This window comes from Elaeis guineensis, chromosome 8 (assembly GCF_000442705.2).
Source record: "Elaeis guineensis isolate ETL-2024a chromosome 8, EG11, whole genome shotgun sequence".
NCBI classification, from domain to species: Eukaryota; Viridiplantae; Streptophyta; class Magnoliopsida; order Arecales; family Arecaceae; genus Elaeis; species Elaeis guineensis.
This window is the reverse complement of record NC_026000.2, coordinates 64,738,017-64,764,015: the sequence shown is the minus strand read 5'-3', so window position 1 is coordinate 64,764,015 and position 25,999 is coordinate 64,738,017. Positions and strand designations below refer to the sequence as shown.

Genomic DNA, 25,999 nt, shown 5'->3' with positions numbered 1-25,999 from the left:
AGTGCCAACCTTTGGCGCTCCAAATTCTCATGCAGTGAATAAATTCATTGTGTGGAATTTTTGGTGCATGAGATACTTGTAATAGAAGGACTCTCCTTCTTCTACATGTCATAAAAATTTTACTTTATTTTGGTGACAAATCAATAGATATCTGGTTGAGAATTTAAGGCAACGCATATTAGTTAAGAGCCTTCATGAAGAAGGACTCTCCAACTTCACATGCTGGAAAGAGGTGGGGCAGCATTTATTTTTGGTGTGGCTTTTAGTGGGCACAAAGGAGTCTTTCTCCACTTGAAACTGTTTCAAGTTGAATAAAGATCCAATTTAACTGTGAAAGATTTTTCACAGCTTTCCAATGATCCTCTCCGAGATCAACCTGAAATCTACTAACAATGCCTAAGGCATAAGTCACATTAGGCCTGATAAATAACATAGCATACATAATCGATCCTACAGTCGAAGTGTGATAACCCGGCCGATGGGTCAAAAGCCCACTAAACCCACCTAAGAAAAAAAAAAAAAAACAAGGAGGAAGACTCCCAATCGGAGTCTTCCCCTTCCCCGATTTCGATCAGGAATCGGAGTCCTAGGGCCATTAAAAGACCCTAGGACGAGCTCTATAAGAACCCCCCTCCTTCCTCTAAGAGTAGACACATCAGTCACCGACGATCGCCAGAGTTCTTCTCCGATTTTTCTGATTGAAGCCGCGGCCCCTCGACTCATGCTCGCCGCGATTTCACACCGGTGGGGGTCATCGGAGGCTGTGGTAAGTCCCTCCTCCTCTTCCTCCCTTCTCTCCCTTCTTTCTCGTGCTGGTGGGCATGATTGTCGACGACAGGAGTTGTCAGATTTCATCAGAAAAGGGAAGCCCTGTTCGGCCTCTCCCTTTTCCTGATTTTTAAGGCACCGACGGTCACGTCGATCGTTGGCTCTGGCCTCTCCGAACTCGAGAGAGTTGTGCTTTGCTGTCGGCCACTGTCGGATAAGGTACGACTGTGAACGGCCGATCTAAGGTACGGGGACCTCTAGGTCCCCTGTTTCGGCCAAAGAAGGCCACGGGAAAAAGAAAAGGAAAAAGAAAAGAAAAAGAAAAAAGAAAAGAAAAGAAAAAAGAAAAGAAAAAGGAAAAAGAAAAAGAAAAAGAAAAGAAAAGAAAAATATATATTTATATAATAATAATAATAATAATAATAAATAATAATAATAATAATAATAATAATAATAATACACATGAAAGGAAGTTTCTCTCATCCCTCTCTAAAGTCTTTCTCTCTCTAAAATTGGACTCTTTCTCTCTCTACTTTCTCTCTCTAAAAATTTTCACTCTCTAAAAAGCCCTATGAATCTCCTATTAGGCCATCTTCTCCACTCCTAGGGACCTATGACCTTAAATTGATTTAGAGCCGAAGAGAGAGATTTATTGGACTGATCATCAAATCGATCATCTCCATATATTATGTAATTTTATTAAATATATGAAATAAAATTTATTAATAATTTAATATTTTAAATAGAATTGTCCGATTCTTTTAAGAAGATTAAAAGGTCCAGGATGATCGAGGTAAGTGGATCTTATGCTCTTTATTTATTTTTAAATGATCATATTTTTATGTAAAGAATTGCTATTGATAAAATCATAATTTTTCATAAAATAAGGATTCGCATATGTGATATGAAAAAGTATGTTTTATTATAAGCATTGATTTCATGAATATGTCTTATAAAAATAGCATGATTATGAAGCATAAATTTTATTATTTTTTCATCAATGTATATGTATGCTTTAAGAAAAAGATATAATGATTTCAAAGGCTCTCAATGGCTATGAATGAATTCCTTCGGAAAGGTCAACATCCGGAGCTAGCATCCACATGAAACATGGCCCTGCCAGTGGGTATAAAGTTGGCACATGAATTAAGAACTCTGTCGATTAAGAAATATGGCCCTGTCACAGGTATAATAGTGACCTTAGCACGAATATCTGTGAGCAATATTTTGAAACATGACAGAATACATGATGAAAATAATTTACGATTCATAATTATGAAATATATATAATTTATGTATGCATGATGAGCTTATAACTTATTTTATTATATGCTCTATGAAATATTTATTTTTATAATAATTATTATTTGCTAAATGATGTATTATCATAGAAAACTTATGCTTGATCTGGTAAGGAAGCGGAAGTCTACTTACTGAGCTGGTGTAGCTCATATTCTTTTTATTTTTTTTTTATGTACAGAGAAATAAGGCTAGGACTGACGGAAAGAGATCTAGGCTTGGGGATCAGCAAAACAAGCTTGAAAATTTTACACTAGAAATTCAGTTTATGTTTATGGATTGTAGTCATTATGAATTTTTAGGCTTAGATTATTTCATCTTTGGATTTAGATGCTCTGAACCAGTTTTGGTTTAATTAAATATTTGAATTGAACTTTATTATTATATTTATTTATGATACACCTGTTATTATATTTAAGAAGATGAATTTTGGCTTCGTGTTATCGTGGGTCCATCCCTCGGTAGCATGGCCGTGTTATGTCCCAGATTTGGGGCGTGACATTTTATGGTATCAGAGCAATAGGTTTACTCAAGGATAGAACTTAAAACCTAATAGTGGGTAGTTAGGTTATGCATAGTTAGACTCTGACTTAAATTATTAACTGTACTACAACTCTGTTATAAAATAATGTAATAATGTTGGCATTTGAATAGGAAGCGATGAGCGATAGGGAGGGTGAGACCTTAGCAAATATGGCTGCTAGGACAAGAGGAGCAAGAGGAGCAAGATTGACGTCACGGGGAGCTGCCAATCAACCAGTTGAGCGGGCTCCTGATGCACTGGCCACTCAGGCAGACATTGCTGGTGTATGTCAAGTGGTGGCTCAGCTTATCCAGCAGCAGGCACAAACTGCTCATCGACCGACATTATCTATGGAGTCATACTTCGAGAGATTTAGAAGGCTCAACCCACCTCTATTTGAGGGTGGATCTGATCCTATGGCTGCAGAGACATGGATTCGAGAGATGGAAAAGATGTTTGATGCCTTGCAATACCCTGAGAATGTGAAGATTCGATTAGCCGTTCCTATGTTAAAAGGGAATGCCGAGTTCTGGTGGACTGCAATAAAAGCTGCTATGGGAATAATGATGATCAACTCACATGGAAAGAATTCAAAGAGATATTTTATGATCAGTACTTTTCGAGGACAATGAGATTGGTAAAAGAAAATGAGTTTCTAGTCTTAAAGCAAAAGGATGATATGACGGTGTTAGAATATGCTAACAAATTTAATGAGCTAGGCCACTTCTTCCCCCAGCTTATGGAGTTCGAAAGGAGTAAAGCTAACAGATTCGAACAAGGTTTAAGATATGAAATTCGATCCCATCTATCTTCTCATATTTTCAATAACTATAAGGACATACTGGAGCGAGCTTTGAAAGTGGAGTCTGAATTGAAAAGAGCAGATCTAGAAAGAGGAGATAAGAAGAGACCGAGATCAGCAGAAAATCTAAAGGATCAGCAGAAAAATTTCAAAAATAATAACTCTGATAAGAAGAAAGAATCTTCATCCTGTTCCTATTGTGGAAAAAATCATAATGGACCTTGTCTCGAGAGGATAGGAGCATGCTTCTTATGTGGTGAGAAAGGACATATGGCTCGTGATTGCCCAAATAAGAAAAGAGATCACTCTAGACCTAACAAACCAGTTGATCAAAAACAGAAAGGAAATGCATGAGTGTTTACTTTAAACCAGCAGGAGGCCAATGCAAATGATCAAGTGGTGATAGGTATTATCCCAGTCAATTCTATTCATGCTCGTGTGTTATTCGATTCTGGCTCTTCTCACTCTTTTATATCTCTCAAGTTTGCTACTTCTTTGAATTGTGTGCTTGGAAAACTAAATGAACCATTATATGTTAGCACACCTTTTAAAAATATTATTGTTGCTAATATTATTTTTAAGAATTGCATAATCCAAATAGAAGAAAAAAAATTAACAGCAGATTTGATTTAGCTAAATATGTATGATTTTGACATTATTCTTGGGATGAACTGGTTATCTTCGTACCATGCACATATTGATTGTTTTGGAAAAAGAGTGGTATTTCAAATTTCGGATGAACCGCAATTCTTCTTTCAAGGCAAAGTTCATAATACGGAACCCAAACAATCTTTGGGTATTATCTCAATCATGAACGCAAGAAAAGCTTTGAAGAAAGGATGCAAAGCATTTTTGGCCCATATAGTAGATGCCGAGAAGGAAAAGATAAAGTTGGATGATATCCCAATTGTCAAGAAATTTTCTGATACTTTTCCAGATGAACTATCCGGACTGCCCCTAGAGCGTGAGGTTGAATTTAAAATTGATATCACACCAGGAATCGGACCTATATCAAAACCTCCTTATCAGATGGCTCCCATAGAATTACGAGAATTAAAGGATCAACTACAAGAACTTTTGAATAAAAAGTTTGTCCGACCAAGTACATCACCCTGGGGAGCTCCTGTGTTATTTGTGAAAAAGAAAAATGGGAGCATGCATTTATGCATTGACTATCGGGAGTTGAACAAGATAATCATAAAGAATAAATATCCTCTTCCTCGAATAGATGACTTATTTGATCAACTTCAGGGTGCACAAGTTTTCTCCAAAATTGACTTACGATCAGGCTATCATCAACTAAGAATTAGAGATGAAGATATACCTAAGACTGCATTTAGAACCAGGTATGGCCATTATGAATTTTTAGTAATGCCTTTTGGACTAACCAATGCACCGACTGTTTTTATGGATATGATGAACAGGATTTTCAAGCCATATATGGATCAATTCGTTGTTATTTTTATTGATGATATCCTAGTTTATTCTAAAAATATAGAGGAACATGAGAGATATTTGAGGATCATGTTTCAGACCTTGAGAAAAGAGAAGCTCTTCGCCAAGCTTAACAAGTGTGAGTTCTGGTTGGATAGTGTTGTCTTCCTCGGCCATGTAATATCTAAGGAAGGAATCTCAGTCGATCCAAAGAAGATAGAAGCCGTGGTGAATTGGCCTCGTCCGACTAATGTGACGGAAGTTAGAAGCTTCTTAGGCTTGGCTGGTTATTATAGAAGATTCATCGAGGGATTTTTTCAAATTACAATTCCTCTAACTCGCTTAACTCTGAAACGAATAAAATTTGAATAGAGCAATGAATGTGAGCAGAGTTTTCAAGATCTGAAGCAACGATTGATATCTGCCCCAGTTCTTACTTTACCATCTAATAAGGGAGGATTTGTCATTTATAGTGATGCTTTCAAGAAGGGATTAGGTTGTGTATTGATGCAGAACGATAAGGTCATAGCTTATGCTTCTCGACAACTAAAAGTCTATGAGCAGATTTATTCGACACATGATTTGAAGTTAGTAGCTATTATTTTTGCTTTAAAGATTTGGCGACACTATTTATATGGAGAATCATGTGAAATCTTTACTGATCATAAAAGCTTGAAATACTTATTTACTCAAAAAGAGCTGAACATGAGGCAAAGAAGGTGGCTTGAACTATTAAAAGATTATGATCTAAATATTAAATATCACCCTGAAAAAGCTAATGTGGTGGCAGATGCACTTAGTAGGAAGTCTTCAGTGAATGTGATGACTCTGCTATCCTTTCAGCAATAAATTCTGAGGGATCTTGAAGATTTATAAATTGAAGTGACTTGTACTGATGTTAAGAATGTGTTAGCAAATTTAATGGTACAACCAGTATTGATCGAACAGATAAAAGTAGCCCAACAAAGTGATATTCATTTATGTTAGTTTAAGAAGGACGTAGAGAAAGGGCTATGAACTGAGTTTAGGCTACATACAGATGGAACTCTTTATTTTGGGAACAGATTATGTATACCAAGAGATCCTGAACTAAAAAAAAAAATTTTGGAAGAAGCCTATAAATTTCGTTTCTCCTTTCATCCTGGTAGTACAAAGATGTATAGAGATTTAAAATAACTCTTTTGGTGGAATGGAATGAAGCAGGAGATAGCTCGATTTGTATCCCAATGCTTGGTATGCCAGCAAGTAAAAGCCGAACATCAAAGACCTGCTGGTTTGCTAAGACCATTAGAGATACCAGAATGAAAATGGGAGCATATCACGATGGATTTCGTTACTGGACTTCCAAGGACAACAAGAAAAAATGATGCAGTGTGGGTGATTGTTGATCGGCTTACTAAATCATCTCACTTTCTACCTTTTCGAGTTGGCACTCCACTTGATAAGTTAGCCCAGATGTATATTGATGGAATTGTACGCCTGCACGATGTTCCAATAAGTATTGTATCTGATCGAGATCCATGATTCGTATCTAGATTTTGGAAAAGTTTTCAAGATGCTTTGGGGACAGAATTGAGGCTTAGTACTGCATTCCATCCTCAGACCGATGGCCAATCTGAAAGGATAATTCAAACTCTTGAGGATATGTTAAGAGCTTGTGCTTTTGATTTCGGAGGACATTGGGATAATCATGTGACATTGATTGAATTTGCATATAACAACAGTTTTCATTCTAGTATCTGGATGGCACCCTATGAAGCCCTATATGGAAGAAAGTGTAGATCCCCTCTATATTGGGATGAAGTAGGTGAAAAAAATTAATAGGTCCCGAGTTAGTTCAAGATGCTAGAGATGAAATTTATCTAATCAAGAGAAGACTCAAGGCAGCACAGGATAGATAGAAGAGTTGGGCAGATAGAAAAAGAAGAGAATTAGAAATTCAGATCGGTGATCATGTTTTTCTTAAAGTATCACCTACTAAGGGTGTCATGAGGTTTGAGAGACATGGCAAGCTGAGTCTACGATATATTGGACCTTTTGAAATTTTAAATTGAGTAGGAGATGTTGCTTACGAACTAGCCTTACCACTAGATTTATCCAAAGTGCACAATGTCTTTCATGTTTCACTACTGAGAAAGTTTGTACTTGATCCAAATAGTGTGATAAAGTATGAGCCATTGCAAGTTCATGAAGAGCTAACCTATCAAGAATTTTTCCTCCGAATTATTGATCGAAAAGAGCAAGTTCTAAGACGGTGTATCATTCCGTATGTAAAGATTCATTGGAGTAATCATGAAGAGAGAGAGGCCACATGGGAGCTTGAAGATGATATGAAGATGAGATATCCATACTTATTTGAAAATGAAGGTATGTTAAATTTCACGGACGAAATTTTTTTTTAAGGGGGGTAGAATGTGATAACCCGATCCGATGGGCCAAAAGCCCACTTAAGAAAAAAAAAATAGGAAGGAAGACTCACAATCGGAGTCTTCCCCTTCCCCAATTTTGATCAGGAATCAGAGTCCTAGGGCCATTAAAAGATGCTAGGACGAGCTCTATAAGAACCCTCTCCTCTCCTCTAAGAGTAGACACATCAGTCACTGACGATCGTCGGAGTTCGTCTCCGATTTTCTCGATTGAAGCTGCGGCCCCTCGACTCGTGCTCGCCATGATTTCACATCGGTGGGGGTCATCGGAGGCTGTGGTAAGTCCCTCCTCTTCCTCCCTTCTCTCCCTTCTTTCCCGTGCTGGTGGGCATGACTGCCGACGACAGGAGTCGTCAGATTTCATTAGAAAAGGGAAGCCCTGTTCAGCCTCTCCCTTTTCCTAGTTTTTAAGGCACCGACGGTCACGCCGACCGTCGGCTCTGGCCTCTCCAAACTCGGGAGAGTCGCCTTTGCCGTCGGCCATTGCTGGGCAAGGTACGATCATGAACGGCTGATCTAAGGTATGGAGACCTCTAGGTCCCCTGTTTCGGCCAAAGAAGGCCACGGGAAAAAGAAAAGGAAAAAGAAAAGAAAAAGAAAAAAGAAAAGAAAAGGAAAAAGAAAAGAAAAAGGAAAAAGGAAAAAGGAAAAAGAAAAAGAAAAGAAAAGAAAAATATATATTTATATAATAATAATAATAATAATAATAATAATAATAATAATAATAAAATAATAATAATAATAATACACATGAAAGGAAGTTTCTCTCATCCCTCTCTAAAGTCTTTCTCTCTCTAGAATTGGACTCTTTCTCTCTACTTTCTTTCTCTAAAAATTTTTCTCTCTAAAAAGCCCTATGAATCCCTTATTAGGCCATCTTCTCCACTCCTAAGGACCTATGACCTTAAATCAATTTAGAGCCGAAGAGAGATTTATTGGACTGATCATCAAATCAGTCATCTCCTTATATTATGTAATTTTATTAAATATATGAAATAAAATTTATTGATGATTTAATATTTTAAATAGGACTGTCCGATTCTTTTAAGGAAGATTAAAAGGTCCAGGACGATCGAGGTAAGTGGATCTTATGCTTTTTATTTATTTTTAAATGATCATATTTTTATGTAAAGAATTGCTATTGATGAAATTATAATTTTTTATAAAATAAGGATCAGCATATGTGATATGAAAAAATATATTTTATTATGAGCATTGATTTCATGAATATGTCTTATGAAAATAGCATGATTATGAAGCATGAATTTCATTATTTTTCCGTCTATGTATATGTATGCTTTAAGAAAAAGATATAATGATTTCAAAGGCTCTCAGATGGCTATGAATGAATCCCTTCGAGAAGGTCAACATTCGGAGCTAGCATCCACACGAAACATGGTCCTGCCAGTGGGTATAAAGTTGGCACATGAATTAAGAACTCTATCGATTAAGAAACATGGCCCTGTCACTGGTATAATAGTGATCTTAGCATGAATATCTGTGAGCAATGTTTTGAAACATGACATGAATACATAATGAAAATAATTTATGATTCATAATTATGAAATATATATGATTTATGCATGCATGATGAGCTTATAACTTATTTTATTATATGCTCTATGAAATATTTATTTTTATAATAATTATTATTTGCTAAATGATGCATTATCATAGAAACATATGCTTGATCCGGTAAGGAAGCAGAAGTCTACTTACTGAGCTGGTGTAGCTCATATTCTTTTTATTTTTTTTATGTACAAAGAAATAAGGCTAGGACTGATGGAAAGAGAATCCAGGCTTGGGGATCAGCAAAGCAAGCTTGAAATTTTGCACTAGGAATTCAGTTTATGTTTATGGATTGTAGTCATTATGAATTTTTAGGTTTGGATTCTGAACCAGTTTTGGTTTAATTAAATATTTGAATTAAACTTTATTATTATATTTATTTATGATACACCTGTTATTATATTTAAGAAGATGAATTTTGGTTTCGTGTTATCGTGGGTCCATCCCTCGGTAGCATGGCCGTGTTATGTCCCAGATTTGGGGCGTGACATAAAGTATAAGGAATAGAACTCATTCTATTTCTCTCTTCAGGTGTCTTAGGAAATATCTTCTTAGAGAGTTGTTTACCATGACCTATGGGCAAGTAACCTCTTTTACTTCTCTCCATGTTGAATCTCTTCAATAGAAGATCAATGTACCTAGACAGGGATAAGCCTAGCATCCTATTTGATTTATCCCTATAGATCTTTATACCAAGTACATAAGACGCTTCACCCAATCTTTCATAAAAAACTTTTGTGATAGTCAAGTCTTGATCAATTACAACATCGTGATATCATTTTCAATGAGCAGTATGTCATCCACATATAGGATCAAGAAGACAATAGCACTCTCACTAATCTTCTTATACGCATAAGATTCATCCACATTTTTGATGAAGTCAAATGATTTGACTGTCTCATCAAAATGAATGTTCCAGCTCTCGATGCTTGTTTTAATCCATATATGGATCTATTTAGCTTGCATACCTAATTTGCTCTCCCACTAGAGATAAATCCCTTGACTGAATCATATAGACTTTTTCCTCAAGATTTTCATTGAGAAAGGCAATCTTGACGTCCATCTGTCAGATCTCATAATCATGGTATGCTGCAATAGCAAGCATTATCTGCATAGACTTGAGCATGGCTACCGGCAAAAAGATTTCTTCATAATCAACACCTTATTTTTGTCTAAAATATTTTGCCACTAGTCTGGCCTTATAGGTCTCTACCTGGCATTTGCTCCAATCTTCTTTTTGAAGACTATTTGTAGCCTATTGGAGTCACACCCTTAGGTGCATCAACCAAAATCCAAACTTGGTTGGTGTACATGGAGTCCATTTCGAATTTCATGGCATTGAGCCATTTGTCAGAGTCACTACTCATGACAGCTTCCGAATAAGTTTTGGGATCATCATTCTCAATGATGTGGGATATATTGTCATTCTCAATGACAAATCTATACCTGAATGGTACATTACGCATTCTATTCGATCTTCGGAGAGGAGATGTGTGTAGTGGCTGTGCCTCAACAATGGACACATCTGGTTGAGAACTATTTTGTGAATCTTGGATGGATTGTAGGTTTTGAACTTTCTCAAATTCAACAGACCTCCTACTACTTCCTTCTTAGATAAACTCTTTCTTCAAGAAAATGGTATGCCTACCAACAAACACGTTTTGTTGGATAGAATTATAGAAGTAGTATTCTATACTCTCCTTGAGATAACTTACAAACCTATATTTTTCTGATCTAGCATCCAGCTTATGTCCATCAATATTTTTCACATAACCTGGGCAATCTCAAATCTTAAGATGCTTAAGATTGGTTCTTTTTTCTTTTCATATTTTATGTGGAGTACTAGAAATAGATTTAGAAGGTATTTTATTTAAAATATACACTACGACCTTGAGAGCATATCCCAGAAGGATATCGAAAGATTTGTGAAACACATCATGGACCGCACCATATCTAATAAGATATGATTCTTTCTTTTTATAATTTTATTTAATTATGAAGTATAAAGAGGTATCAATTGAGAGAGTATTCTATTTTATTTTTAATAATCAAAAAATTTACTAGATAAGTATTCCCGTCCTCAATCAGATCGAAGAGTTTTAATACTTTTACCAGTTTATTTCTTAACCATTCTTTGATACTCTTTAAATTTATCAAAGACTTCAGATTTATATTTTATTAAATACATATATTCAAATTTAGGCTTCGAATTTGGCTCCAAAATATGAAAAAATCAAATCCTAGGGCACACTAACAACTCTTGCTAAATTTCTCTTACAACTTTTACCACTCAATTTCTCTTACATTTTTCTTAAATTTTGTTAGAACTTTTTTTATGATTTTCACATCCTTAATCTTTGGTTTCAACCTAAAATCATAGTAGCTAGCCATGTGAGACGTCCCATATAAATAAGGGACCAAGAGATGTGTCATGGGATGAAGGGGCGCCAACCTTTGGTGCTCCAACTTCTCACATGGTGAATAAATTCATCATGTGGAATTTTTGGTAGATAAGATATTTGCAACAAAAAGACTCTCCTTCTTCTACATGCCATAAAAGTCCCACTTAATTTTGGCTACAAATCAATGGATATCTGGTTGAGAATTTAAGGTAATGCGTATTAGTTAAGAGCCTTCATGAAGGACTCTCCAACTTCACGCACTGAAAAGAAGTAGGGCGGTATTTATTTTTTGTGTGACTTCTAGTGGGTGTAGAAGAGTCTTTCTCTATTTGAAATTATTTTAAGTTGGATAAGGATCCAATTTAAATTGATCCAATCCCATTAGATCAAAGACAACTGATCTAGGTTAGCTCAAACACTTTGATCTAAACCAATTTAGGAACTTGGGTTAATACAATGTGCTAGCATATCAAATTAATCCATAGAATTTATATTAAACTCTAATTAGATCAGATCAAGTTCAAATCTCAATGTGTATGACCTATTGAGTTTCAAATCTAGCCAGCAGTGGATCAAAACTTTCGATGTAATCTTAATCTGATGAGATTAAGTCACACGAAAAGTCCCAATCAACTTGGACTCTTTCAAATTGATTTCAAAATTAAACTCTTTTAATTCTAATGAATTCATAAGTCAAGATTGACATCTAATAATATATCATGACTATCTGAAAGTTTTAAAATTTTGATAAAAAATTATCAAAATATCCTTCAGTGGTAAGTTATCGTATAATTCAATCCTTCAGTCAAACAATATCCCAGATGAGCTGTGGGTATGAAAATATATCAAACCTAATCACTTATCTTTATGTATCTTGATTTGAAGATGATGATTTAGTTGATGATATATTAGAAACTCTTTTTTAATTATCATCCTACTTTGGTCAAAGACTTCCGAATCATCGACCTATGAGATCACATAAGATATTCGCTCTCCTTATTAGAAGTGATTGATCTCTTATCGATCACTCACAACCTCTATGCACTCTTCACCATATCCAGAATACTCCATACAAGGATCAAAAAAATCAAGTTAGGAAGTGGACCAAAATATAGATCCAAGTACACAAGGTACTATGGTGATCTCAGATCAAAGGATCACTTATATAACTCCCACTAGAGAAACATCAGTTGATATGTAAATAAGACTCCATCGATATTCTCTCATAGGTCAATACAATGAACTCATTCTCTAATGAGCACCCATATCCTTGTATTAGTATCACCACACAAGTGGTTGTGAGATCAACCACCCTCATTTCTGAGCATATATAGGACATGCCAGTCTTACCAGTGTCATTGATCTCTGACTCAATGTACCAATGACTAGAAATATTTTAGATCAGGGCTATCAAAAATTTAGGTCTCGCTGGCGTGATCTTATCATGGCCCTAAAACCATTGCCCAGACCTATGGGGTTCATTATAATCTAAGAACAATAAGATGTAGCATATAATGAATCAAAAATATCAATTTTATTAATAATATAAATATCAATTACATGTGTTTGGAAGATAAATTACAATAAACACCCTATCGCATTTCATATGTGATTGGCTTGTAGGGCATTATTCTTTCACTAGCAATATATCATGACTATCCAGAGACATGAAATTTGGTAGAAATATCAAAATTATCTTTTAATGGTAAGTTACCGTATAATTTAATCTTTCAGTCATACAACACCCCAGATGAGCTATAGATATGAAATCATGTCAAGTCCAAATGGTTATCTATATGCATCTTGATCAGAAGGTGATGATTCAGTTGATGATACATTAGAAATTTCTTTCTAATTATCATCCTGCTTTGGCCAAAGATTTTTTGAATCATCAATCTATGAGATCACATAGGATGTTCGCTCCCTTTATTAGGAGTGACCGATCCCTTATTGATCACTTATAATCTCCATACATAATTCACCACATCCAAAACATCCCACACAAGGATCAGAGAATCAAGCTAGGGAATGAACCAAAATATGGATTCATATACACAAGGCATCATGGTGATCTCAAGTCTAAGGATCACTTGCACTACTCCCATTAGAGAACAACTAGTTAAAATACAAATAAAGCTTTATCATATATTCTCTCATAGGTCAATTCAGTGAACTCATTCTCTAATAAGCATCCACATTCTTGTACTAGTGTCACCACACAAGTGGTTGAGATCAACCACCCTCTTCATCGAGCATACATAAGATATGCCAGTCTTATCGGTATCATTGATCTTTGACTCAATGAACCAACAACTGAAAATATTTTAGATTAAGACTATCAAAGATTTAGGTCTCACTGGCATGATCTCATCATTACCCTAAAATCATTATCCTAACCTATGGGATTCATTATAATCTTAAACAAGTTTTAAGATACATCATATAATGAACCAAAATGCTTAATTTATTAATAATAAATATCAAATTACATGAGTTTGAAAGAAAAATATAGAAGAATACCCCATCATATCACATATGCGATTGATTTGTAGGGCATTCTTCTTTCAATCTCCCACTTGTACTAAAGTCAATGCTCCTATACTTAATGCCCAAGCTATCTAGGTGGCGGTCAAACTACTGCATGATAAGACCTTAGTGAATAGGTCTGCTATATTATTCTTGGTGTCTACTTGCTCTACGATCATATCGCATCTTTTGACAATCTCCTGAACGAGGTGGAACCGTCTAAGGATGTGCTTGAATTTGTGATGAGACTTCGGTTCCTTAGCTTAAGCAACTACCCCAGTTTTATCATAATAAAGTGGCACAGGTTGTTCAATTTCAAAAATCACATCCAATTCTGAGATGAACTTCTTCATTCAGACAGCTTTCTTAGTAGCCTCACTAGTAGCAATGTACTCAGCCTCAGTGATTGAGTCAGCAATAGTCTGCTATTTAAATTTTTTTCAACTCACTGCACCATCCTATAGAGTGAATACATACTTTGATATGAATTTGCTATAATCTAGATCAGATTGAAAACTAAAATCTATAAAATCTTTCAATTTCAAATCAGATTCTCCATAGATGAGAAAAGCATCTCTAGTCCTTCTCTAGTACTTGAGAATATTTTTCATAGCTTTCCAATGATCCTCTCTTGGATCTATCTAAAATTTATTTACAATGTCTAAGGCATAAGCCACATCAGGCCTAATATATAGCATAGCATACATTATCGATCCTACAATCGAAGCATAAGAAATAAAACTCATTCTATTTCTCTCTTCATATATCTTGGGAGACATCTTCTTAGAGAGTTGTATGCTATAACTCATGAGTAAGTAACCTCTTTTACTTTTCTTCATATTAAACCTCTTCAACACAAGATCTATGTACCTAGACTGGGACAAACCAAAACATCCTCTTTGATCTATCCCTATAGATATTTATACCAAGTATATAGCATGCTTCATCCAAGTCTTTCATGAAAAACTTTTATGAGAGCTAAGTTTTGACTGATTACAACATAAGGATATCATTCCTAATGAGTAGTATGTCATCTACATACAAGATCAAAAAGATAATGGCACTCTCACTAATCTTCTTATACACATATGGTTCATTACATTTTTGATAAAATCAAATGATTTGACTATTTCATCAAAATGGATGTTTCACCTCCTCAATGCCTGCTTTAATCCATAAATGGATTTCTTCAGCTCATAACTTGATTTGCCCTCCCACTAAAGATAAATCTCTCTGGCTGAGTCATATAGACTTTCTCCTTAAGTTTTTCATTAAGGAAGACAATCTTGACATCCATCTGCTAGATCTTATAGTCATGATATGTAGCTATACTAAGCATAATCCAAATAGACTTGAGCATGGCTATAGGTGAAAAGATTTCTTCATAGTCAACACTTTGTCTTTGTTTGAAACCTTTTGCTACCAGCCGGGCCTTATAGGTCTCTACTTGACCATGTGCTCCAATCTTCTTTTTGAAGATTTATATGTGGCTTATTGGGGTCACACCCTTAGGCATATCAATCAAAGTTTAAATTTGGTTGGCATACATGAAGTCCATTTCGAATTTCATGGCTTCAAGTCATCTGTCATAGTCACTACTCATGATAGCTTCCAAATAGATCATGAAATCATCATGCTCAATGATGTGTGATGAGTTATCATTTTCAATGATAAATCTATACCTGAGTGGTATATTACACACTCTACTTGATCTTCAAAGAAGAGGTATGCATAGTGATTGTGCCTCAATAATGGGCACTTCAAGTTGAGGATCAATTTGTAGACTATTCACTTGTTGCTGCAAATAGACTATAGGTCTTGAACCTTCTTAGGTTCAACTATCCTCCCACTGCCCCCTTCTTGGATAAACTTCTTTTTCAGAAAGATAGCATGCCTACTAACAAACATCTTTTATTGAGTAAGATGGTAGAAGTAGTATCCTATACTCTCCTTAGGATAACCTACAAATATGCATTTATCCAACCTAACACTTAGCTTATGTCTTTCAGTATCCTGACATAAGCAAGGCGGTCCCAAATCTTAAGATACTTAAGATTAGGCTTCCCACCTCTCCATATCTCATATAGAGTAAGAGGCATAGATTTACAAGGTACCCTATTTAAAATATGTGCTGCAATCTCTAGGACATGATCCTAAAAGGAGATCGAAAGATCAGTGAAGCACATCATGGATCATACCATATCTAATAAGATGTGATTCTTCCTTTCTGTAATATCATTTAATTATGAAGTGTAAGGAGAAATCTATTGAGAGAGAATTTTATTATTTTTCAAATAATCAAGAAACTCTCTAGTTAAGTATTCTCTTCCTCAATCAGATCGAAGAGCTTTGATACTTTTACTAGTTTGTTTCTCAACCATTTTTTAGTACTCCTTAAACTTATCAAAGGTTTTGAATTTATATTTTAATAAATATACATATCCCAACCTAAATAAATATCAGTGAATATAATGAAGTAGGAGTATCTGCCTTTGGCCTGAGTCGATATTGTACCACAAATATCAATATGTACTAGATCCAAAATATCACTCATCCAATCTCCATGTTTAGTAAATGGAGTCTTAGTCATCTTATCTGTGAGATAAGATTCTCAAGTTCTATAAAATTCAAAATCATAATGATCAAAGAACTTTTCTTTGTATAACTTGTTAATCTTTGACTCATTGATATAACTAAGTCGGCAATGCCAGAGATATGTGATATTTACATCTTCTCTCTTTATTTTTTTATTTGATTAACATGAAAAATATTATCATTATGTGATAAGAATAAGAGACCATTATCTATAAAAGCATTGCCATAAAATTCATTAGAAAGATAAATATAGCAACCATTGCCCTTTCCTTTTATTTCAAAATCTTGTTTAAGTAACAAAAGTATAGAAATAATATTTCTAACAATTCTAAGCATACAGTAACAATTTTTTAATTCTAAATTTTTTTTCAAAGGCAACTTCAACAGCAAGGTTCCTACGGCTTTGGCTTGGATGGACTCTCCACTAGCGTCGAACAGCATGAAGTCACCTTCATTCAAACTTCTTATTTCTTGCAGATCCTATAACAATTTGCAAAGATGTGAACTACAGGTGGTATCTAATACCTAAGAATCTAAAGTTGAAGTACTTAATAATAAATTTATTTATATTATATACAAACCTTTAGTAACACTTGCTTCCTTGTACTTCAAACTTGCAAGGTAGTCCTTGCAGTTCCTCTTCTAGTGTCCTTTCTTGCCACATTGATAACAAGTACCCTTGGCGGAGACTTTCTTCACCTTCTTCTTGAAGATGCTATCCTTAGGGTTTGATTTTTTTTTAGAATATTTTTTGCCTTTCTTCATGGAGATCTTATCTACAAGAGGAACAGGAGCCTTGTCACCCTTTAAATGGCAATTTATTGTCTTAAGCATGTTTAGTGGCTCAGGTAGGCTAGTGTTCAATTTATTCATATGATAATTTATAACAAATTATGAGAAAAAATCAGGAAGTGATTGTCGAATCAAATTTTGACTAAGCTCACCATTCATGACAAAATCCAACTATCCTAGATGAGTGATCAAATCAATCATCTTAAGAATATGAGTCTGCACAGACATGCCTTCACTCATCCTGGCACAGAATAGCAACTTAAATATCTCATATCTAGTAGTCTAACTTTATTCTCCATACAACTCCTTTAAGTTAAGGAGTATGGAAGGAACATCCATGTCTTCATGTTATCTCTGAAGCTTATTGCTCATAGACACAAGCATGATGCACTTGACAGTCAAACTGTCATCTTGCCACATCTTGTATGTAGCCCTTTCCTCCTCAATAGCATCTTCACCGATCATATTGGGTGCAGAGGTATCCAGAATATAGGAGACTTTTTTCTTATTAAAAATTATATCTCAAAATCAATCATCAGTCTCTTGACGGTTGTGCTCATTTGTACTTGTATATGAATTATTTAATAATAAAAATTATTTAATATTTTCATCATAAATATTTATATCTTTAATATGAACTCTTGGGTTATAATGAAGTCCTTATGACTAATATAAATAGAAGATTTAGTCCTTAACTTATTTGCAACCAAATGATACATTATTCTAGGACAATAATGATATTAAGTGTAGGTCATTGTGTTCTATATGGGTTAGTTATTCTCTTAACCAAGAAGTATAGAGATACTAATATGGCACGTAGGTAGAATATAGAAGTATATTCATACCGAATGTGACCAACTGTGGAGTACTCTACTGTCAAGAGTAGCTCATGAAGGGTATGGGTATAAATGTCACTCTGACCTGAGATCACCATGGTGATTTGTAAGTAACTCACTGTACTTTGATGTCGGACTTTCTAAATTTTTAATTCAGTGATGAAAAATTTTTGAATACAGTCAAGTACTTGTCAAGTCAGTGCGTAAGTCAAGATGGAATTGATCCCTCTAAATAAGTAGTAGTTAATGTATCAGTGTACTTCAATTTAGTAAAATCTTGACCAATATAATCCATGTGATGGATTTCAAAGGTTGAAATATAATGTGATTGACTATTCCAGGATTGATAGTTAAAATCCTAGATCATCTTGAGCATTAGGATCAAAGGGATGAATTATATGGTAATTATACGTCAGTAGGTTCTTGAATATTGTTTTGCAATTATTCGACCTATCTGGATGTCGGGTCCTATTGCTAGATGGTTATATTGATTAGTTCAGAAAGTTGTTCCTATGCTACTTAGGTTTGAACCTATGAGTTACACTCAAAAGAAGTTACTATCTGATCATATGATTGACTAATGATTGAGAATCATTTTAGGTTGTAAACATCAATTCGATTGATGATTAGCCTTATGCAAAAGTTATAGTAAATTAATTTGCTATGATATTAGTAAATTATAAAAAAATTGATGAGCAATTAGATTGCTAATTATCTCAATTAAATTGAGCAATATGATTTGATTCAAAACTAATTGAATTAGGTTTGATTTGGTTTGACTTGATTAGGTTATGAGATGACCAAATTATCAAGGGTGAATGGTTCCTAATTTGATCAGAACTTAGGCTTAATTAAATTTTAATTTGATTAGGATTTAATCATGTTTAGAGCCTAATTCGATTGGATTCAAATTATTCAATTGGATTTAACCTAATTTAATTAGGTTGGAGACTTAATTGGATAAACATTAAAGAGTCCAAACCAACTTGGACTCCTCTTCACCCTAGCCGACCACTCTTCCCTTGTGCATGCCCTAACCTCAATGCAAATTTTGATTTGCATGCTCCATGCCTAAGAAGCCTTGTCACCCACTCTTGATAGGGATCAAGAGTTTGGATCAATTGGTTGATCTAATCGAATTCAAATTTGATTTGAATTCAAGTTTAGATGAGAAACTTATCTCATCCAAACACCCTCTTGCCCACATCTATATAAAGCCTTGATTTTCATGTGCCAAAAAGCAGTGGAGATCCCTTGAGGTGTGAGTGAGGGTTTTGGGCATGAGGTCTTGGGGTGGGTGGCCTCTTGTAGGCATGTGATCTAGAGGAGTTCTTCCTCCTCTTAGGTGAACATCTTAGAAATTTGTTCTAAGATATTTGGGTGAGGAAAAAATCAAAAGAGAAGAGAGTTCTCCCTCCATCTTTCCATCACTAGTTCCTCATTCTTCCTATGATTTTGAAGGAGTCTGAGAGATCCATAGGAGGAGAAGTGTTGGATTTGTTCTCTAAAAGTCAATTGTTGGTTAACACATTATGTAATTTTAGGACCTAAACTTGTACTTGTAATCTTTTTATTATCAATAAAGAATTTTTTCATTCCAATCATGTTTATATGTCCATGATTTATCTTAAAAATTAATAAAGATGATTTTTGTATATTCTTAAAGTATTAAGAATTTGGGACATATATTAATTAGTGGTTAATGTCTAAATGCTCCCGATTAAAAGATCGTCACGGAGGATAGTGATCAATCCATTTGAGATCAGTGCATGGTTTGCCTCTCTTGTAGGTAGATGAGTCTCGAATCTGCGGTGTAGAGACACTAGAATAAAGGTGCTGATGGTTGTTAGAGAATAACTTGCACTGAACATGACCAACAAGAGAACCATATGGATGTCTACTCACTCGTCAGTGGTCTTCTCGATGCTGCAGTAGTGTGAGTGGTCCTTTGACCTGCAGTGTCATTATCTATTCATAGTGAGGCTACTGAGTTTGACTGTATATTTTCTTGATCCCCTGCCAATCGGATCCTTGCTACATATGTTGGCTTTAGTAGGTTCAGGTTCGCTATTTGGAGTAGGATGCACCTAGATGGAATCTATCGATCTTGATAGAAAAGGAGAAGTCCTATACAATTTGTGAGACTGAGTTCAGAAAGTCTTTGGCCAAAGCAAGTATGAATACTGAAAAAGAGTTTTCACGAGATTCACAAATAAACTCGAGTCAAATCATCTAGCATATGACTGACGATGGGATCTGATGAGTTCTCCATGACCTCTGTCAAATTGAGACTTATGATAGAAGGACTGAATTATACAATAACTGTACCTAGAAGTTTGTACTTTCATTCTACTGGATTGCCACTACATACTGCTAAATGTCACTGGTGGATTGTGAGACTCATCGGGCATCGTCTTAATGATCGATGGCCCTCGAAGGATAGAATTGAAAATATTCCAATCCCTCAAAAAAGAGTTTTGATGATATTGTGATGGTGATCATAATATATCTCACTACCAAATAGAATGGAACCTATGGGGTTACACATTAAGAAAATTAATCTCGAATTTGCCAACTGAACTTATGAAGTTCTAATTAAGTTAAGGTTTATTGAAATCCTATTTTATGAGAACCACGCTAGTACATGGTTAAACCTAATTCTTCTTAAAACTTCAATTTGATCAAGTCCATAGTCTTGAACCTAATCTAAATCTATTTGGATTTAATTGAGCTCTTAATTATGAGCCCAAGAGGATTTGATTAAGTCAATTAATTGACATAATGATCCCAACATTATCTCTTCTTTATCATCTAATTATCTCTAAGAGTGCATGTGGAATAAATAGAAGAATGGATGGCGCTTACTTTTATTTTTGGCAGGAAATGGGTGCCAAATCCTAGGATATTGCAAGAGGGGCTCGCCTCCTCTTATGTGGCATGGCATGGAGGAGAGAGAGAGGGACCATGCCCCCTCTCATATGGTAAGAAACCTTTATGTCATATATTCCTAGGGCACCCTTTGTACCTACATAAGGGGGCTGACTATATATCAATTATATCTAATTTTAATTAAAATAAATCAGATTAAAAAGGTAAAAGATTTTTATGAGATAAGGATATACCTTTTTAAGATAATTGGGTTTCTATTATGTGTCAGGGTAGTACCTATGTAAAGAGTATGTCTCTAAAATTTTAAGAGAATAAAGTTTTTATAAAATAAATTCCTCTCTCTCCCTTCTCCACACCTCCTCTCCTCTCTCTCTCTTCTCTTCCACACCCAAGAGTTGGGCATCCCCTTTCCACACACCAAGAGGTGATGCTGTTTTGTCTTCAAGAGTGAAGATCGAGGAGAAGAAGAAGGCTGCAGATCAAAGAGTTGATCGCACAGTCCAAATCAAGGTGTTGGTCTAAGATCTTAAGGCTAAGATTCTTCTTAGAAAAAAAATTATACAATGAAGAGATCTATTTAAGATTGATCTCGATGGATATCTGTAGAGGCTAGACCTGTGTACAGCTCGAGCATCTACGAATCTATGATCATCAGAAGTGATGAATACTACCCACGTCAGGGTAATAAGATCCGATCTCATACTTATCTCTTAATTATAGATCATATATATTTTTTCTCTTGGGCTTAGGAAGGATTAGATTTGATCTTTTGCATGTGGGGTTAAAAGATTTAATCTGTTTTATTTTTCACTGTATTTTTCAAATGATTTTAAAATCTACACATGCTGTCTACCTGATTTTCTAATAGTAATATCAGAGCTAAGTTTTTAAAAACACATATGATATGATTTTTCTATTAGATCTAAAAGTTTTAATGATTTAAAATCAATTTTATACTGATATAAGGTTATCCTGGTATAGAGTTTACCCCTATATTACAAAGATTATTCTAGCATAAGATTGATCAGTTTTAAAAATTTTTTTCAAAATAATTAAATCAAATATTTTACATCTAAAAATTAGTATATATGATATCTTTAATTTTTAATTTAGATCTAAAATTAGAATGATTAAAAATTCACATCAAACTGATATAAGGTTGTCCTGATATAGGTTTACCCTCTATATTGTAAAGATTGTTCTAGTTTGATATGAATAAATTTTTAAAAAAATATTTTTAAAATATTTTAATTATTATTTTAGATCTAATTTATATATATTTGATATATATAAATTTAATTTTAGATCTAAAATTTAATTACATGTGATGCATATTTAATTTAGATCTAAAACTACATATATTTGATGTATGAAATTAAGTTTAGATCTGAAACAGTTTCAAGATCATAAGCCACTAATTGCATGCAATGAAATATAATCTAAAAATTATTTTTAGATCTGAAATTATATTGTTGCATGTGGGTATGGGTTGAACAAATTAGGTCTAAGTGATCAAACTATAATTAGGGTCTAATTGATTAGATCAGGCTAGAATCTATTTTTGATTTTGAGCAGTTGATTGAACCTAAAAGATGGCTGATTAGGATTAGATCAAAGGGACTCAAAATCGAGTTTAGTTGTAGTTGATTGCATCGATTCATATTTTGATATGAGTTGATTGACTCAAGATTGAATTTAGCTTAGTGATTCGGATTCATTTCAATAGATTAACCTAATCAATTCTAATCGACCAATTTGGTGTCTAAGGCAAGCATTTAGATGGTGGTTATTTAATTGATTCCATTATCTGGCCTAGCCAATTCTAATTGATGTCCAAGGAAAGCAACAGGGAGATCCCTATGCATCATAACTTACCTAGCCATCTTAGGAGATTCAGTTTTGTGTTAGATTACTTGTTGACTCAAGTTCATCCATGTTGACTAGGATGGTTAAACATATTGATGTGCTGACCTAATATGATCAGTCGGATATCAGATCTAATGATTTAGAAAAGGCCTAAATTCAAATCTCCTCATTAAATATTAATTCTAGAGGTCTTCCATTATTGTAGAGATGCGGGTGCCTTCTTGGTGTTGATCGTTCTCAGATGGTTACAATAGTTCGGTTGCATTGAGAAGGTATAACCACTCTATTAACATTTGATGTCCCAGGATAGAGATGGGATTGGGCTCAATAACTGTTAGATGAGGATCCCAATGATGGCTTTATGCCCACTGGTGAATGATGGGTTTAACATAACTAAAAAATATGTCAATAACTGTTAGGTGAGGCTACAGTACTTAGAGACCAAGCCCACTGTATCTTGCTTAGTGAATCAATGGATAAAGTGTTATCTACTTATTGGTCTGTACTCATCAATAACTGTTAGGTGAGGTGTGTATAGATTAATGAGATCATAGTACCCACTTGAAATCGATCATGATAGATTTTTATTTCTCTACCCGAGGAGTATGGAAGATTCGAAAAAATAGTGGGAGCCTTTGTTTGTTTTTAAAGTCTTTTTGAACAAACAATCTTATAAATGCAAAAATTTAACTAGAAACTGTTCTCTCTGCAGATAACCATGTCGAGTTCAAATCTCTTAGCCTGAATCCTCGATACAAATAGGTTGACCAATACCAATTACAAAGATTGGCTCCAAAATTTGAAAATTATTTTCAGCTTTGAGAAACTCACCCATGTCCTAGACCAGAAAGTTCTTACATTACTTGCTCACCCATCTACTGATCAACGAGCTACACTTGAGAAGTGGATGGATAAAGATAACAAGGCAAAGTGCTATACTTAGCATCCATATCCAATGATCTTCAACAATAGCATAAAGACATGAGGACTGCTAGAGAGATGCTGACTCACCTGTAAGAGTTATATGGTGAGCAGAGTCACACAACTCATTTTGAGGTCTTTCGAAGATTTTTCAGAGCGAAGATGCACGATGGGCAATCTGTCAACGATCATTGTCTGACAATGATCAAGAACAAAGAGGAGCTTCAAAATCTTGGAATGAACATGGATAAGAAATTATAGGTGGATCTGATCCTTCAGTCTCTTTCTGATTCATATGGGCAGTTCATCATGAACTACCATATGAATAAAATTGATGCCACGTTGCCTAAGTTATTAAATATGCTGGTGACTGCAGAGGACACCTTGAAGAGTTCAAGGGGCACTGTTCTAATTGTGGAGTGGGCTTCCTCCAATAGAAAATCTTTTTTTAAGAAGAAGAAAAAGCCCATGAAAAAATAGAAGAACGAGGCCAAACCCAAGAAAGAGGTTATAAAGAAGGCCGATGACAAAGGAAGGTGTTTCCATTGTAATATCGAAGGCTACTGGAGAAGGAACTATCGGCCTACCTGGTGATTGTTAAGAGCAGAAAAAAGGATGGATCTTCTGAAGTTACATCTAAATTGTTCGTTATTGAAAGTAAGCTAACGGTTTCCTCTTCTTCTAGTTAGATTTTTTATTTTGGTTCAAGTGTCATTTGTGCACTTCTATGCAGGGTCTTGAAGAAGTTAGGGGACTGAGGGAATGTGAGATCACTCTACGGGTCGGCAAGGGAGTAAAGGTTGCTGCTGTGGCCAATGGAACCTACCCTCTGTGACTACCGTTAGGACTTAGTTTGCTTTTGAATGACTGTTATTATGTACCTATAGCCAGTAAAAATTTGATTTCTATCTCTGTGCTGGCACAGGATAACTATAATTTTTATTTCAATAAAAATATGTGTTCAATTTATTATAAAAATAAAATTATCACACATGTTTTCTTGATTGACGGTCTTTACCATTTGCATACGGATGTGTGTAAATATTAACGAGCAAATACTGAATGCCATAAAGTCTAAGAGACCTAAAGATAGGATTAGCCAAAAGTATCTATGGCACCTTAGGCTAGGCCATATTAGAGAGGACAGACTCAACAAACTAGAGAAAGATAGTCTTCTAGGACCATTGACTTTCGAATCTTATCCAGTTTGTGAATCGTGTCTTTAAAAAAAAATGGCCAAGTTGTCCTTTGTGGGATAAGGGAAAAGGGCCATTAAGATATTAGCCCTAGTACATACTAACGTGTGTGGTTCATTCGATGTACAAGCTAGGGTGGCTATATCTACTTCATAACCTTTATCGATGATTATTCACAATATGGGTTCGTGTATCAGATGCACTGAAAGTCTGAAGCTTTTGAAAAGTTCATAGAGTTCAGACATGAAATAAAAAAATAGACCAAAAAATCCATAAAAGTTCTTCGACCAGATCGAGGAGGGAAATACTTTAGTGGAGAATTTTGGGCCTATCTCACAAATAATGGCAAAGTCTCACAGTGGACACCTCTAGGGATACATTAGCTCAATGGGATATCTGAAAGTAGAAATCGAATCCTATTAGATATGGTCTGATCCATGATGAGCTTCACAGACCTTCTTGTTTTCTTTGGGGACATGCACTGCTTTCTACGATTCATCTTTTGAATCAAATTTTCTCTAAATTGTTCCTACCACACCATATGAGTTATGGCATGGTAAGAAGCTAACTCTTAGGTATCTCAAGATTTGAGGATGTCCGACCCATGTCAAGTGACAGCAGGCAGACAAGTTAAGGCTAGGTCCTTTAGGGCTCGCTTTATAGGTATCCTAAAGAAATCATGGGATACTACTTTTATCTTTTTGAGGATCACAATGTGATTGTGAGCCACCATGTCATCTTCTTGGAAAAAGAGTTTATCCAAGGTGGAGGTAGTGGGAGGAAGATTGAGCTCGAAGAAAAAATCTCTGAAGAGCATCGAGTTCAAGAACCTAAACCCAATAATGAGCTAGTAGATGTGATACCTCCTCTACCTCTTAGATCAAGTAGGATCTCCCTCCTCTTGAAAGATACTTAGATATTCTTATAGATGATTTAGAGAAAGCATTTCTTGTGGGAGATAGGGATATTAGAAATGTCCCAAAACCTACGATGAGGCAATGTTAGATGTAGACTCTGAAAATGGATGAAATCGATGTTAGAAATTGACTCCATACATTCCAACCAGATTTGATCCTTAGTAGATCCACCTGAAGGTATTATACCTATTGGGTGTAAATAGATTTATAAAAAAAAATTAGATCCGATGGTAAGATA

At 35.0% G+C, this 25,999-nt stretch overlaps 1 pseudogene; it reads left to right on the top strand.

Annotated features, from left to right (window-relative positions):
- The first annotated feature begins 2,727 nt into the window (after positions 1-2,727).
- LOC140851203 (uncharacterized) lies at positions 2,728-10,439 on the top strand (annotated as a pseudogene).
- The last annotated feature ends 15,560 nt before the right edge of the window (positions 10,440-25,999 follow it).